This window comes from Oncorhynchus nerka, unplaced genomic scaffold (genome assembly GCF_034236695.1).
Source record: "Oncorhynchus nerka isolate Pitt River unplaced genomic scaffold, Oner_Uvic_2.0 unplaced_scaffold_1646, whole genome shotgun sequence".
NCBI classification, from domain to species: Eukaryota; Metazoa; Chordata; class Actinopteri; order Salmoniformes; family Salmonidae; genus Oncorhynchus; species Oncorhynchus nerka.
In genome coordinates, this window is record NW_027039672.1 from 36396 (window position 1) to 53828 (window position 17433).

The 17433-nt window shown below is 46.7% G+C and overlaps 1 pseudogene; it reads right to left on the reverse strand.

Annotated features, from left to right (window-relative positions):
- Positions 1-1154: 1154 nt before the first annotated feature.
- LOC115127179 (WD repeat-containing protein 49-like) overlaps positions 1155-17433 on the reverse strand; it is a 34241-nt pseudogene continuing 17962 nt past the window's right edge.

Consider the following 17433-nt stretch of genomic DNA (forward strand, 5'->3'; position numbering starts at 1 on the left):
GAAAATAAGAATTTGTTCTTAACGGACTTTCCGAGTTAAATAAAATAAAAATACAATTTTAAAAAGTGATTCTGAATAGGCAACCAGTACTAAATGTGTCCATGTTCAATAGTAATTCAAAAAGTTTAATGTAGGAAATGAAAAAGGATCAGGAACAACTCAGTAGTGATCAGTAGTGACACTACACAGGTAAATGGCAGTAGTGATCAGTAGTGACACTACACAGGTAAATGGCAGTAGTGATCAGTACTGACACTACACAGGTAAATGGCAGTAGTGATCAGTACTGACACTACACAGGTAAATGGCAGTAGTGATCAGTACTGACACTACACAGGTAAATGGCAGTAGTGATCAGTACTGACACTACACAGGTAAATGGCAGTAGTGATCAGTACTGACACTACACAGGTAAATGGCAGAAGGGATACAGTAGAAATATAGAGGCATTTGGTTGTAATTCGATAGTGAACACGCCAGAATTGAGTAGGAAATATCAAGTGCTCACAAGTAGTGAAACGTCCCAATTTATCACTAATTACTACATAAATCAATACTGGTTTACTATACATCTCAATAGCAATCAAGTAGTAGTAATTTAGTAGTACTGTAGTAGTAATGTATTAGTAATTTAGTAGTACTGTAGTAGTAATGTAGTAGTGATTTAGTAGTACTGTAGTAGTAATGTAGTAATAATTTAGTAGTACTGTAGTAGTAATGTAGTAGTAATTTAGTAGTACTGTAGTAGTAATGTAGTAGTAATTTAGTAGTAATGTAGTAATAATTTAGTAGTACTGTAGTAGTAATGTAGTAGTAATTTAGTAGTACTGTAGTAGTAATGTAGTAGTAATTTAGTAGTAATGTAGTAGTAATTTAGTAGTAATGTAGTAGTAATTTAGTAGTACTTTCTCATGAGGGGAAGCAGAGGGACATAAATACACTCGTGTCTTGATTGATCAGATTTAATTTGACAGACATTTAAGTGATATTGAAACGTGATGAAGTAGATAACAATATAAATGACGTCTTCACTTGAAGGCTCCAGAGAAACTACCCTTCCTTTGTCTGTAGTGGGGAAAAACAATGACTGATCAGTTCAAATCTGTCCTGCTAGGTCACACATGTCTGTTCTCTGACACGACTGTCAATCTCCCTCACCTGTCCTTCCTTCCACGCCCCCTGTCGTTGATCCGGTTCTCCCTGCTCCCCTGTTTCCTGGCTCCATGGCTAGGCCTGTCCTCCTCATCCAGAAGCTCTTTAGGGAACAGACTCCGCTGGTCAAAGGCAGCCTTCACCACTGCAGGAGGGCACAGAGACAGAATTTTTATTTAATTTTACCTTTATTTTACTAGGCAAGTCAGTTAAGAACAAATTCTTATTTTCAATGACGGACTAGGAACAATGGGTTAACTGCCTGTTCAGGGGCAGAACAACAGATTTTGTACCTTGTCAGCTCGGGGGTTTGAACTTGCAACCTTCCGGTTACTAGTCCAACACTCTAACCACTAGGCTACCCTGCCGCCCCTCCACTCTAACCACTAGGCTACCCTGCCGCCCCAATAACATCCTGAAGGTAGTCTTCTGACACAAAACAACAGACCTGTATTATCTCAAAACTATATATTATCTTAAAACGACTTATTAGTCAAACTTTGTACTGATATTTTTGTATATTCCTTTTCACACCAATAAGGGGCGTACCCTCAGTGTTGGCAGGTAGGGGTGTGAATATTGGGCTGGTTTTGGCGCTATGGTTGAAGTAGCGGTGAGGGTGTATGACGAACTCTGGTCTGGACAGCTCTCTGACAGACTGTACTTCTCCGATACGCAGCCCACTGAACGTACCTACAGAGGGGGTGGAAAACACACTGATGACTGTGGAGAAATATGTATGCGCACACACACACACACACACAAATCTGACTTCAGATGAGAGGAGAATAGAAGGCATGAGAATACAGGAAGGGAACCCATTATCTGAGTCTGGACTTACCAACATCAGTATTCAATGGTGTCTCCCTATGGCCAGGTCGGCTGTCACTCACCCTCAGGCCCTGCCTCTCCCTGTAGCTTCGCCCCAAAATACTACTCGGAGGAGGACAGTCACCGGGAGTACTACACACACACACACATCATGCACACACACACACACATTATGCACACACACACATCAGGCACACACACACACACACACACACATCAGGCACACACACACACACATCATGTAGACACGCACACACACATCAGGCACACACACACACACATCAGACACACACATTATGCACACACACATCAGACACACACACACACACACACATATTATGCACACACACACATCAGGCACACACACATCAGGCACACACACACACACACACACATACATCATGCAGACACGCACACACATCAGGCACACACACACACACACACATCAGGCACGCACACACACACACACATCATGCAACACACACACACACACACACACACACACACACACACATTATGCACACACACACATCAGGCACACACACACACACACACACACACACATTATGCACACACACACACCAGGCACGCACACACACACACATCATGCAACACACACACACATCATGCAGACACACACACACACACATTATGCACACACACACATCAGGCACACACACATCAGGCACACACACACACACACACACACAAACACACACACACACACATACATCATGCAGACACGCACACACATCATGTAGACACACACACATCAGGCACACACACACACACACACACACACACATCATGCAAACACACACACACATCATGTAGACACACACACATCAGGCACACACACACACACATCAGGCACACACACACACACATCAGGCACACACACACACACATATCATGCAAACACGTACACACATCATGTAGACACACACACACATCATGTAGACATTACATGACATCACGGTGAATTACTAAATGAAAGACAGTATGTCATGTGTTGTTGTATGGTGAATATCTAGTTAGCTACAACCACTCATCTCCCGTGGGTTTTCTAGCTGTGTACAGTATGTTCAGTCTATTTGTCTCCTGTGTACAGTATGTTCAGTCTATTTGTCTCCCGTGGGTTTTCTAGCTGTGTACAGTATGTTCAGTCTATTTGTCTCCTGTGTACAGTATGTTCAGTCCATTTGTCTCCCGTGGGTTGTATAGCTGTGTACAGTATGTTCAGTCTATTTGTCTCCCGTGGGTTGTATAGCTGTGTACAGTATGTTCAGTCCATTTATCTCCCGTGGGTTTTATAGCTGTGTACAGTACAGTCCTTTTCAGGACGAATTACCATCATAAAGTTCAGAATGTCTTGCTGTGACACAGTGGGAACTTACATTGACCCCAGCTCCTCTCTCTCCAGGCCTGTGTTGTCTCCAGCCTCCTCTGTCTCCACGACTGCCCTTCTCTCCTCCCGCATCTTGGGGGTTGGCTGTCAAACTCAGGGTCTGTACCACTGGGGCTCTGCGGTGACTCTGTCCCCTCTCTAGGCTCTCCTTCTCCCACTTGGACAGATCCAGGCCCATCCAGACACCAGTGCTCCTCCTAAAAGTGTGTGTGAGTGTGGTGGTGGTGGTGGTGGTGGGGGGGTAAACTATTTTTACAAACACACTTGTAAGGACAGTTTAGTCCGGGTTTCACTTCTGATTCATCAACTACACACCTCCCACATACTGTACACACACTCAGTCAGAGTGATAATCACTGTTTACCAGAGTGATGATCACTGCCTACCAGAGTGATGCCTACCAGAGTGATAATCACTGCCTAACAGAGTGATAATCACTGCCCACCAGAGAGATAATCACTGCCTACCTGAGTGATAAGCACTGTCTATCCGAGTGATAATCACTGTCTACCAGAGTGATAATCACTGTCTACCAGAGAGATAGCTACCAGAGTGATAATCACTGCCTTCCAGAGAGATAATCACTGTTTACCAGAGTGATAATCACAGCCTACCATAGTGATGCCTACCAGAGTGATAATCACTTTCTACCAGAGAGATAATCACTGCCTACCAGAGTGATATCACTGCCTAGCAGTGATGCCTACCAGAGTGATAATCACTGTCTACCAGAGAGATAATCACTGTCTACCAGAGTGATAATCACTGTCTACCAGAGAGATAATCACTGTCCACCAGAGTGATAATCACCGTCTACCAGAGTGATAATCACTGTCTACCAAAGTGATGCCTACCAGAGTGATAATCACTGCCTACCAAAGTGATGCCTACCAGAGTGATAATCACTGCCTACCAGAGTGATAATCACTGCCTACCAGAGTGATAATCGCTGCCTACCAAAGTGATGCCTACCAGAGTGATAATCACTGCCTACCAGAGTGATAATCACTGCCTACCAGAGTGATAATCACTGCCTAGCAGAGTGCATAGGGTTACTGGGTGTGTAAGTCAGTGGTGGTCGGTCCAGTTTTAAGGGAGGACAATATTTTTTTTCCATGAGCACGGCCTTGTTTCTATTACAGCATGTTGGATGACTCGCATTCATATTCCATTCACCCAGTTCACTGTAACAGCGATGGGTTTAGGCTGCTACATGATACTCAAATTTTCCCTATACTCATCATACGGTTGATATAACCTAACCAATGAATTAAAGTTCACAACGTCAAGAGACAAATTTGAGGCGACAAACAGTGACATTCAATACCGCCTTGCCTGCATCTAGCTGATATAGGGTGTAACCATGAGTCCAACAGTTTTAAATGAGAGTTTCTATAGGACAAATTCAGGTATGTTAAATCCCCGTTTTGTTCCGTTTGTTTCCATTTTAAGAAACGTTTTTCAACAGAAATGAATACACCCCTAATCACGCGTAAACACAGTTCACTTTCATATCAGCCACGTTGTATTCCTTCTATGTGCTCTCCTCCTCTCACATTGTCCTTTTGCTTGCAGACTTCAATGCACAAACAGTGCTGTTGAGGATACCGTAGACCATCTTTGCAAAATAGTGTGTTTTAATCAATTGTTTGGTGACGTGATTATATTTAGTATAGTTTTATCTAAAAAGGAAAACTTTTTAAATGTTTTACAATTAAAAATGTTATGAAATTCACTGAGGAGGATGGTCCTACCCTTCCTCTTCTGAGGAGCCTCCACTGACGTAGATGAGTACCTGTTACACACCTGTGGCTGAGCACACACAGAGACATAATCACAGACACACACCTGTCCGAACACGCCCACTGTGTCCCCAGGCAGGTAGCTGAGAGCTACGCTACAGTCTGCAGATGCTGAGAGGAGGAGGAGCCTGCCGCCATGGAGGCACGTCTCCAGGTGAGTTACACAGTCCATGTGTGGGCGGAGACTACCCAGCAATTCTGGAGCCTCATTGGTCACTCCGTCGCTGGGCAGGAGGCAGTATTCCTAATGGACAGGCAGACAAACAAACACACAGAACAGCACAACATATAATCACAGACCATTAAAGCAGCTAAAAGGGAAACATCTGGGCCTAGTCTCTCTCCCACCTGTATGCCCCAGGTCTTCAGGGTTCCCTCCATGTCAGCAGTGATCAAGTATCGACCACAGGCGGTCATGGTCATGATGATGGACCCTATGTCTTTATGAGCTGTGAACACAGCAACCAGACCGCTATGGACCGTGTTCCAGAACCGAACCAGACCAGAACCGCCACATGAGACCAGGTCCGCTCCACCTACAGACCAGAACAGGGCCAGTCCGTGACTAGAATAGCATAATAGAATCACGTGTCCTTTCACGGGAGTTTACCAAAGTACCATCGCTCACCAACGGTGGCAACGCCCTTACGTCCTGGCAGGAAGAAGAGTCTGGAGACGCCATCACTGCTCTCTGAATCCTGCTCGCCGTTCACATTAAACACTGAAGATATGGGGTCATTGAAAGGATGTTTGTGTTAAAGTGTTGTGCAGAGTGTGGGGGGGGGTTTAAGTAACAGTACTTGTAGTAGTTAGTTAGACAGGCGGTGTGTCCGTGTGGTTCTGACCCGTCTGAGGCCTGCTGCGTTCTCTCTCGGGATCTGGACAGAGCTTTCTCAGGGCGTTCTCTGTGCTGTTGTTCCACACCGTCAGCTCCCCGTCGTAACTTCCTGTCCACACAGAAAACAGGAACCAAACAGGATATGCACATTACGAAATCTCACACATCTCTTCTGCCAACGTTTCCAGAACCTTTCAAAAGCATTTTCTTGGAGGTGCAGTGTGCCATGTCATGAATAAATCAAATTAAATCTAAGTTTATTTGTCACGTGCGCCGAATACAACAGGTTCACCTTACAGTGAAATGCTTACTTACAGGCCCTAACCAACAGTGCAATCTTTAAGTAAAAAATAGACATTACACCCTCATAGGGCTTTATTAACAATACCACAACATAGAGTCTGTTCTGCCTGGGCCTGCTAACACTGATCTGAGTACAGCATTATACAACATGTCTCCTCTGTGTGAGGTGAGGATTCAGGAGGAGCTGATCTGAGTACAGCATTATACAACATGTCTCCTCTGTGTGAGGTGAGGATTCAGGAGGAGCTGATCTGAGCAGCATTATACAACATGTCTCCTCTGTGTGAGGTGAGGATTCAGGAGGAGCTGATCTGAGTACAGCATTATACAACATGTCTCCTCTGTGTGAGGTGAGGATTCAGGAGGAGCTGATCTGAGTACAGCATTATACAACATGTCTCCTCTGTGTGAGGTGAGGATTCAGGAGGAGCTGATCAGCAGGAGAGAGAAGGAGCATTAGGAGGAAGGAGAGAGGAGGATGAAGAGGAGGGAGAGATAAAGAGGAGGAAGATGAGGGAGAAAGAAGGAGGAGCAAGAACAGGGAGAGATAAGGAGGAGGAAGAGGAGGTGTGAGAGAAGGAGGAGGAAGAGCAGGGAGAGATGAGGAGGAAGAGGGGGAGGGAGAGAGGGAGGAGGAGGGAGAGAGGAGGAAGAGGAGGGAGAGAGAAGGAGGAGGAGGGAGAGAGAAGGAGGAGGAAGAGCAGGGAAAGATGAGGAGGAAGAGGAGGAGGGAGAGAGGAGGAAGAGAAGGGAGAGATGAGGAGGAGGAAGAGAGAAAGAAGAGTAAGAGTGTGAGAGCAGTCGGAGAAGGTTTAAATGTGTTGTCCGTTGAGGGAGCCAATTGCATTATTCATGCTGCCCAGGGGCCAGCTATATCCACTGACTGTTATCACCGCCTCTCTCAATTCAATTTCAATTAAAGGGCTTTATTGGCATGGGAAACACATGTTAACATTGCCATAGCAAGTGAACTAGATAATAAACAAAAGTGAAATAACCAATAAAAATGAAAAGTAAACATTACACTCACAAAGTTCCAAAATAATAAAGACATTACAAATGTCATATTATGTGCAAATAGCAAAACATATAAGCAGAAAAATGGGTTGTATTCGCAATGATGTTTGTTCTTCACTGGTTGCCCTTTTCTTGTGGCAACAGGTCACACATCTAGCTGCTGTGATGGCACACTGTGGTATTTCACCCAGTAGATATGGGAGTTTATTAAAATTGGGTTTGTTTTTAAATTCTTTGTGTATCTGTGTAATCTGAGGGAAATATGTGTATCTAATATGGTCATATATTTGGTAGGAGGTTAGGAAGTGCAGCTCAGTTTCATTTTGTGGGCAGTGTGCACATAGCCTGTCTTCTCTTGAGAGCCATTTCTGCCTACGGCGGCCTCTCTCAATAGCAAGGCTATGCTCACTGAATCTGTACATAGCCAAAGCTTCCTTAATTTTGGGTCAGTCACAGTGGTCAGGTATTCTGCCGCTGTGTTCTCTCTGTTTAGGACCAAATAACTGTTATGCAGATGAGTGAGGACCCAACAGCGATTCAACAGAAACAGTCTTGTAATGTCCAAACAGGGAAAACATAAATCCTCAATCGTTACAGGAGATGTCCAAACAGGGAAAACATAAATCCTCTATCTTTGCAGGAGAGTCCTCCTTCTAGTAGTAGAGGAGAATTGCAGGGCTAGCGGCAACAGACTGCAGGTCCCTCAGGGTAGGCGCGGGCCGTAGAGGACAAAGACACCTGCTCACACGTAGCATCTAATAAAGAGGCAGATTACGACAGGACGGGGCAAAGCAAACAAGAATCCGACAAGGACAGAAGCAGAAACAGAGAGAGAAATAGAGACTAAATCAGAGGGCAAAAGAGGGGACAGGTGTGAGAGAGTAAACGAGGTCGTTAGGAGAATGAGGAACAGCTGGGAGCAGGAACGGAACGATAGAGAGAGAGAGAGTAACCTAAAACGACCAGCAGGGGGAAACGAAGAGAAGAGAAAGCACAGGGACAAGACATAACATGACAGTACCCCCCCACTCACCGAGCGCCTCCTGGCGCACTCGAGGAGGAAACCTGGCGGCAACGGAGGAAATCACCGATCAGCGAACGGTCCAGCACGTCCCGAGATGGAACCCAACTCCTTTCCTCAGGACCGTACCGGAAAACGATGAAGAGGGAATCATTGTGCTATTATTATTCTTTAAATGAGACACGGGTAGAGAACTGTAAGAGTTAGAGCTATCAGGACCAAACAGGCCAGGAGAGTGACAACTTGGGGCAGACTGAGACACAGCAAGGCTAGGAGCAGGACCAGGAGAGATGCGGTGGCTGGGGACAGACTGAGACACAGCAAGGCCAGGGGTAGGGGCAGGAGGAGAGTTACCAGACCTAGTCTGCGCGCAGTCCGAACAAGCAGCCACGAACGACGCGTGTCACGCTCCTGAGTGGGCCACCAAAACGCTGGCGAATAGAAGCAAGCGTACCCCGAACGCCGGGGTGGCCGGCTAACTTGGCAGAGTGAGCCCACTGAAGAACGGCCAGACGAGTAGGAACGGGAACGAAAAGAAGGTTCCTAGGACAAGCGCGGAGACGGAGTGTGAGTGAGTGCTTGCTTTACCTGCCTCTCAATTCCCCAGACAGTCAACCCGACAACACGCCCCTCAGGGAGAATCCCCTCGGGGTCGGTGGAGGCTACTGAAGAACTGAAGAGACGGGATAAAGCATCAGGCTTGGTGTTCTTAGAGCCCGGACGATAAGAAATAACGAACTCAAACGAGCGAAAAACAGCGCCCAACGAGCCTGACGCGCATTAAGTCGTTTGGCAGAACGGATGTACTCAAGGTTCTTATGGTCAGTCCAAACGACAAAAGGAACGGTCGCCCCCTCCAACCACTGTCGCCATTCGCCTAGGGCTAAGCGGATGGCGAGCAGTTCGTGGTTTACCACATCATAGTTACGTTCCGACGGCGACAGGCGATGAGAAAAATACGCGCAAGGGTGGACCTTATCGTCAGAATGGGAGCGCTGGGACAGAATGGCTCCCACGCACACCTCTGACGCGTCAACCTCGACAATGAACTGTCTAGAGACGTCAGGTGTAACAAGGATAGGAGCGGATGTAAAACGCTTCTGAGGAGATCAATACTACAATCATACGACCGGTGAGGAGGAAGGGAGGTGGCCCTGGACCGACTGAAGACCGTGCGCAGATCATGATATTCCTCCGGCACCCTGTCAAATCACCAGGCTCCTCCTGAGAAGAGGGGGCAGAAGAAACAGGAGGGATAGCAGACATTAAACATTTCACATGACAAGAGACGTTCCAGGAGAGGATAGAATTACTAGACCAATTAATAGAAGGATTATGACACACTAGCCAGGGATGGCCCAAAACAACAGGCGTAAAGGTGAACGAAAAATCAAAAAAGAAATGGTTTTGCTATGATTACCAGAGACAGTGAGGGTTAAAGGTAGCGTTTCACGCTGAATCCTGGGGAGAGGACTACCATCCAAGGCTTAACATGGCCGTGGGCTCCCTAACTGTCTGAGAGGAATGTCATGTTCGAGCCCAGGCTTCGTCCATAAAACAGCCCTCCGCCCCAGAGTCTATCAAGGCACTGCAGGAAGCTGCCGAACCGGTCCAGCGTAGATGGACCGACAAGGTAGTACAGGATCTTGAAGGAGGGACCTGAGTAGTAGCGCTCACCAGTAGCCCTCCGCTACTGATGAGCTCTGGCCTTTTACTGGACATGAAATGACAAATGACCAGCGGAACCGCAATAGAGACAGAGGCGGTTGGTAATTCTCCGTTCCCTCTCCTTAGTCGAGATGCGAATACCCCCAGCTGCATGGGCTCAGCACCTGAGCCAGTGGAGGAAGATGGTAGTGATGCGGGAGAGGGAGGAAACGGATAACGCGAGCTCTCTTCCACGAGCTCGGTGACGAAGATCTACCCGTCGTTCTATACGAATAGCGAGTTCAATCAAGAATCCACGCTGGAAGGAACCTCCGGAGAGAATCTCATCCTTTACCTGCGTGAGACCCTCCAGAAAACGAGCGAGCAACGCCGGCTCGTTCCAGTCACTGGAGGCAGCAAGAGTGCTAAACTCTATAGAGTAGTCCGTTATGGATCGATTCCCTTGACATAGGGAAGACAAGGCCCTGGAAGCTTCTTTCCCAAAACTGAACGATCAAAACCCGTATCATCTCCTCCTTAAAGTTCTGATACTGGTTAGTACACTCAGCCCTTGCCTCCCAGATTGCCGTGCCCCACTCACGAGCCCGTCCAGTAAGGAGAGATATGACGTAGGCGATACGAGCTGTACCCCTGGAGTACGTGTTGGGCTGGAGAGAGAACACAATATCACACTGGGTGAGGAACGAGCGGCATTCAGTGGGCTCCCAGAGTAACACGGTGGGTTATTAATTCTGGGCTCCGGAGACTCGGAAGCCCTGGAAGTAGCCGGTGGATCGAGGCGGAGATTGTGAATATGTTTCGAGAGGTCGGAGACTTGGGCGGCCAGGGTCTCAACGGCATGTCGAGCAGCAGACAATTCCTGCTCGTGTCTGCCTAGCATCGCTCCCTGGATCTCGACGGCTGAGTAGAGAGGATCCGGGTCGCTGGGTCCATTCTTGGTCGGATTCTTCTGTTATGCAGATGAGTGAGGACCCAACAGCGATTCAACAGAAACAGTCTTTTAATGTCCAAACAGGGAAAACATAAATCCTCAATCGTTACAGGAGATGTCCAAACAGGGAAAACATAAATCCTCTATCTTTGCAGGAGAGTCCTCCTTCTAGTAGTAGAGGAGAATTGCAGGGCTAGCGGCAACAGACTGCAGGTCCCTCAGGGTAGGCGCGGGCCGTAGAGGACAAAGACACCTGCTCACACGTAGCATCTAATAAAGAGGCAGATTACGACAGGACGGGGCAAAGCAAACAAGAATCCGACAAGGACAGAAGCAGAAACAGAGAGAGAAATAGAGACTAAATCAGAGGGCAAAAGAGGGGACAGGTGTGAGAGAGTAAACGAGGTCGTTAGGAGAATGAGGAACAGCTGGGAGCAGGAACGGAACGATAGAGAGAGAGAGAGTAACCTAAAACGACCAGCAGGGGGAAACAAAGAGAAGAGAAAGCACAGGGACAAGACATAACATGACAATAACATTCCAGTTTGCTCAGTTTTTTTGTTAATTCTTTCCTATTTGTCAAATAATTATCTTTTTGTTTTCTCATGATTTGGTTAGATCTAATTGTTGGGTCTCTCTCTCGCTCTCTCAATTCAATTCAATTCAAGGTATTTATTGGCATGGGAAACGTGTTAACATTGCCAAAGCAAGTGAGGTAGATAATATATAAAGTGAATATATAAAGTGAAATAAACAATAAAAATTAACAGTAAACATTACACATACAGAAGTTTCAAAACAATAAAGACATTACAAATGTCATATTATATATATACAGTGTTTTAACAATGTACAAATGGTTAAAGGACACAAGATAAAATAAATAAGCATAAATATGGGTTGTATTTACAATGGTGTTTGTTCTTCACTGGTTGCCCTTTTCTCGTGGCAACAGGTCACAAATATTGCTGCTGTGATGGATGGCACACTGTGGTATTTCACCCAGTAGATATGGGAGTTTATTAAAATTGGGTTTGTTTTTAAATTCTTTGTGTATCTGTGTAATCTGAGGGAAATATGTGTATCTAATATGGTCATATATTTGGTAGGAGGTTAGGAAGTGCAGCTCAGTTTCATTTTGTGGGCAGTGTGCACATAGCCTGTCTTCTCTTGAGAGCCATTTCTGCCTACGGCGGCCTCTCTCAATAGCAAGGCTATGCTCACTGAATCTGTACATAGCCAAAGCTTCCTTAATTTTGGGTCAGTCACAGTGGTCAGGTATTCTGCCGCTGTGTTCTCTCTGTTTAGGACCAAATAACATTCCAGTTTGCTCAGTTTTTTTGTTAATTCTTTCCTATTTGTCAAATAATTATCTTTTTGTTTTCTCATGATTTGGTTAGATCTAATTGTTGGGTCTCTCTCTCGCTCTCTCAATTCAATTCAATTCAAGGTATTTATTGGCATGGGAAACGTGTTAACATTGCCAAAGCAAGTGAGGTAGATAATATATAAAGTGAATATATAAAGTGAAATAAACAATAAAAATTAACAGTAAACATTACACATACAGAAGTTTCAAAACAATAAAGACATTACAAATGTCATATTATATATATACAGTGTTTTAACAATGTACAAATGGTTAAAGGACACAAGATAAAATAAATAAGCATAAATATGGGTTGTATTTACAATGGTGTTTGTTCTTCACTGGTTGCCCTTTTCTCGTGGCAACAGGTCACAAATATTGCTGCTGTGATGGATGGCACACTGTGGAATTTCACCCAGTAGATATGGGAGTTTATCAAAATTGGATTTGTTTTCGAATTCTTTGTGGATCTGTGTAATCTGAGGGAAATATGTCTCTCTAATATGGTCATACATTGGGCAGGAGGTTAGGAAGTGCAGCTCAGTTTCCACCTTATTTTGTGGGCAGTGAGCACATAGCCTGTCTTCTCTTGAGAGCCATGTCTGCCTATGGCGGCCTTTCTCAATAGCAAGGCTATGCTCACTGAGTCTGTACATAGTCAAAGCTTTCCTTAATTGTGGGTCAGTCAAGTGGTCAGGTATTCTGCCGCTGTGTACTCACTGTGTAGAGCCAAATAGCATTCTAGTTTGCTCTGTTTTTTTGTTAATTATATCCAATGTGTCAAGTAGTTATCTTTTTGTTTTCTCATGATTTGGTTGGGTCTAATTGTGCTGCTGTCCTGGGGCTCTGTTTGACAGAACTAGTCAACCCTATGCCCATCACATCTACATGAAGACTACAGACAGAACTAGTCAACCCCATGCCCATCACATCTACATGAAGACTACAGAAATAGCTAGTCAACCCCATGTCCATCACATCTACATGAAGACTACAGACAGAACTAGTCAACCCCATGCCCATCACATCTACATGAAGACTAAAGACAGAACTAGTCAACCCCATGCCCATCACATCTACATGAAGACTACAGACATATCTAGTCAACCCCATGCCCATCACATCTACATGAAGACTACAGACAGAACTAGTCAACCCCATGCCCATCACATCTTCATGAAGACTAAAGACAGAACTAGTCAACCCCATGCCCATCACATCTACATGAAGACTAAAGACAGAACTAGTCAACCCAATGCCCATCACATCTACATGAAGACTAAAGACAGAACTAGTCAACCCCATGCCCATCACATCTACATGAAGACTACAGACAGAACTAGTCAACCCCATGCCCATCACATCTACATGAAGACTACAGACATAACTAGTCAACCCCATGCCCATCACATCTACATGAAGACTAAAGAGAACTAGTCAACCCCATGCCCATCACATCTACATGAAGACTACAGACATAACTAGTCAACCCCATGCCCATCACATCTACATGAAGACTAAAGACAGAACTAGTCAACCCCATGCCCATCACATCTACATGAAGACTAAAGACAGAACTAGTCAACCCCATGCCCATCACATCTACATGAAGACTAAAGACAGAACTAGTCAACCCCATGCCCATCACATCTACATGAAGACTAAAGACAGAACTAGTCAACCATAGAAAATACTTTGTAACACAAAACACTACGGAGGTTTAGGACTTACTGTTCCAGTATTGTCAAGGTACTTATTATGTGGAGGAAAAACGTTTCAGTGGAATTACCTTGACTTATTATGTCCTTAACCTCTTTTAGGTAAATGAGATGAGAAGATAGTGAATATAAGAGGAAGAAGAGAGAGACCTGCCTGCTTTTGGGGTGAAATAAGGGGATGGGAGGTAGAGGAACTGGGGCTGCTGTGTCAGGCTGTGATTGTCAGACAGCAGAGAGCGGCCAAGCAGAGCGCTGCACAGAGTGAATATTGATGAGGTGGGTACAGTCCCCCAACAGTTAAATGTTCTCCTGCATTCTGATTCTCATGCACACATACGCAAATGCCCACACACACACACACACACACAGAGACGTGAGCACACATGCACATGAGGACACACGCAAGCGCACACACACACACACCATACTTCAGGCCTAAGAGGCAGACTACTCAGGTCCATTTCCCTCTCTGTCACACAGGGAGAGCTAATAAACATACTTTAATCTGGGCATTAGGATAATCCAGGGAGAGAGAGGGAGGGGTGGAGGGAAGGAGGGAAGGAGGGGAGGGAGGGAGAGAAGGAGGGAGGAGGGAGAGAAGGAGGGAGGAAGGGTGGAAGGAAGGAGGGAGGGGAGGGAGAGAAGGAGGGAGGGGTGGAGGGAAGGAGGAAGGAGGAGGGAGGGAGAGAGGAGGAGGGAGGAGGGAGGGAGAGAAAGAGGAGAGGTGGAGGGAAGGAGGGAGGGGTGGGGGAAGGAGGGAGAGAGAGAGAAGGAGGGACGGAGAGAGAGAGAAAGAGGGAGGGGTGGGGGAAGGAGGGAGGGAGGGAGAGAAAGAGGGAGGGGAGGGAGGGGTGGGGGAAGGAGGGAGGGAGGGGGAGAGAAGGAGGGACAGAGAGAGAGAGAGAAAGAGGGAGGGGGGGGGGGAAGGAGGGAGGGAGGGAGGGAGGGAGGGGGAGGGAGGGGTGGAGGGAGGGAGGGAGGGAGGTGGAGGGGTGGAGGGAAGGAGGGAGGGGGGGAAGGAGGGAGGGGGAGAGAAGGAGGGACGGAGAGAGAGAAAGAGGGAGGGGTGGAGGGAAGGAGGGAGGGAGGGAGGGAGGGAGGGAGGGAGGGAGGGAGGGAGGGAGGGAGGGGAGGGAGGGAGGGAGGGAGGGAGGAGGAGGAGGGAGGGAGGGAGGGAAACAGAGTGAAAAGAGAAAGGACGGGGAAAAGGAGACTTAGATAAAGAGCACATTTAGAAACGGTTAGGTGGAGAAAGAATACAGAGTGGGTGAGAGTGCGGCAGAGAGAGAGAGAAAGTGGGAGAGAGCAATAGAAAGAGAGAGAAAGTGGCAAGGAGAGGGCGACATCGAGAGAAAGTGGGGAGAGAGCAATAGAAAGAGAGAGAAAGTGGGAAGGAGAGAGTGACAGAGAGAGAGAGAAAGTGGGAAGGAGAGAGTGACAGAGAGAGAGAGAAGTGGGAAGGAGAGAGTGACAGAGAGAGAGAGAGAAAGTGGGAAGGAGAGAGGAGGCAGAGAGAAAGTGGGGAGAGAGCAATAGAAGAGAGAGAAAGTGGGAAGGAGAGGCATCAGAGAGAGAGAGAAAGTGGGAAGGAGAGATTGACACAGAGAGAGAGAAAGTGGGAGAGAGCAATAGAAAGAGAGAGAAAGTGGGAAGAGAGAGCGACAGAGAGAGAGAAAGTGGGAAGGAGAGAGTGACAGAGAGAGAAAGTGGGAGAGAGCAATAGAAAGAGAGAGAAAGTGGGAAGGAGAGAGCGACAGAGAGAGAGAGAGATAAAGTGGGAAGGAGAGGCGATAGAAGAGAGAGAGAAAGTGGGAAGGAGAGAGCAATAGAAACAGAGAGAAAGTGGGAAGAGAGAGACAGAGAGAGAGAAAGTGGGAAGGAGAGAGCGATAGAAAGAGAGAGAAAGTGGGAAGGAGAGAGTGACAGAAAGAGAGAAAGTGGGAAGGAGAGAGCGACAGAGAGAAAGTGGGGGAGAGCAATAGAAACAGAGAGAAAGTGGGAAGGAGAGAGTGACAGAGAGAGAGAGAAAGTGGGAAGGAGAGAGCGACAGAGAGAGAGAAAGTGGGGAGAGAGCAATAGAAAGAGAGAGAAAGTGGGAAGGAGAGAGCGATAGAAAGAGAGAGAAAGTGGGAAGGAGCAAGTGACAGAAAGAGAGAGAAAGTGGGAAGGAGAGAGCGACAGAGAGGAAGGAGAGAGCGACAGAGAGGAAGGAGAGAGCGACAGAGAGAGCGATAAAGTGGGAAGGAGAGAGCGACTGAGAGAGGAAGGAGAGAAAGCGACAAGGAGAGCAGGGAAGGAGAGAGAGCGACAGAGAGAGCAGGAAGGAGAGAGCGACAGAGAGAGCAGAAAGGAGAGAGCGACAGATAGAGATAGAAAGTGGGAAGAAGAGAGCGACAGAGAGAGAGAAAGTGGGAAGGAGAGAGCAACAGAAAGTGGGAAGGAGAGAGACAGAGAGGGAAAGGAAGGATAGCGAAGAGAGAGAAAGTGGGAAGGAAGAGACGACAGAGCGAGAGAAAGTGGGAAGGAGAGAGTGAGAAAGAGAGAGAGTGGGAAGAGAGATTGACAGAAAGAGAGAGAGATGGGAAGGAGAGAGTGACAGAAAGAGAGAGAAAGTGGGAAGGAGAGAGTGACAGAAAGAGAGAGAAAGTGGACAGAGAGCGACAGAAAGAGAGAGAAAGTGGGAAGGAGAGAGAGACAGAGAGACAGAGCGAGAGAAAGTGGGAAGGAGAGAGTGACAGAAAGAGAGAGAAAGTGGGAAGGAGAGATTGACAGAAAGAGGGAGAGAAAGTGGGAAGGGGAGGAGAGAGACAGAGAGAGTGGGAACAGAAGTGACAGAAAGAGAGAGAAAGGGAAGGAGAGAGTGACAGAAAGAGAGAGAAAGTGGGAAGGAGAGAGTGACAGAGAGAAAGTGGGAAGGATAGAGCACAGAAAAGAAGAGAAAGTGGGAAGGAGAGAGTGACAGAAAGAGAGAGAAAGTGGGAAGGAGAGAGAGACAGAGAGCGACAGAGCGAGAAGAAATGGGGAGAGAGTGACAGAGAGAAAGTGGGAAGGAGAGAGAGACAGAGAGAGAGAGAAAGTGGGAAGGAGAGAGTGACAGAAAGAAAGAGAAAGTGGGAAGGAGAGAGTGACAGAAAGAAGAGAAAGTGGGAAGGAGAGAGTGACAGAAAGAGAGAAAGTGGGAAGGAGAGAGAGACAGAGAAGCGACAGAGCGAGAGAAAGTGGGAAGGAGTGAGGACAGAGACAGAGAAAGTGGGAAGGGAGAGAGACAGAAAAGAGAGAGAAAGTGGGAAGGAGAGAGTGACAGAAAGAGAGAAAGTGGGAAGGAGAGAGTGACAGAAAGAGAGAGAAAGTGGGAAGGAGAGAGTGACAGAAAGA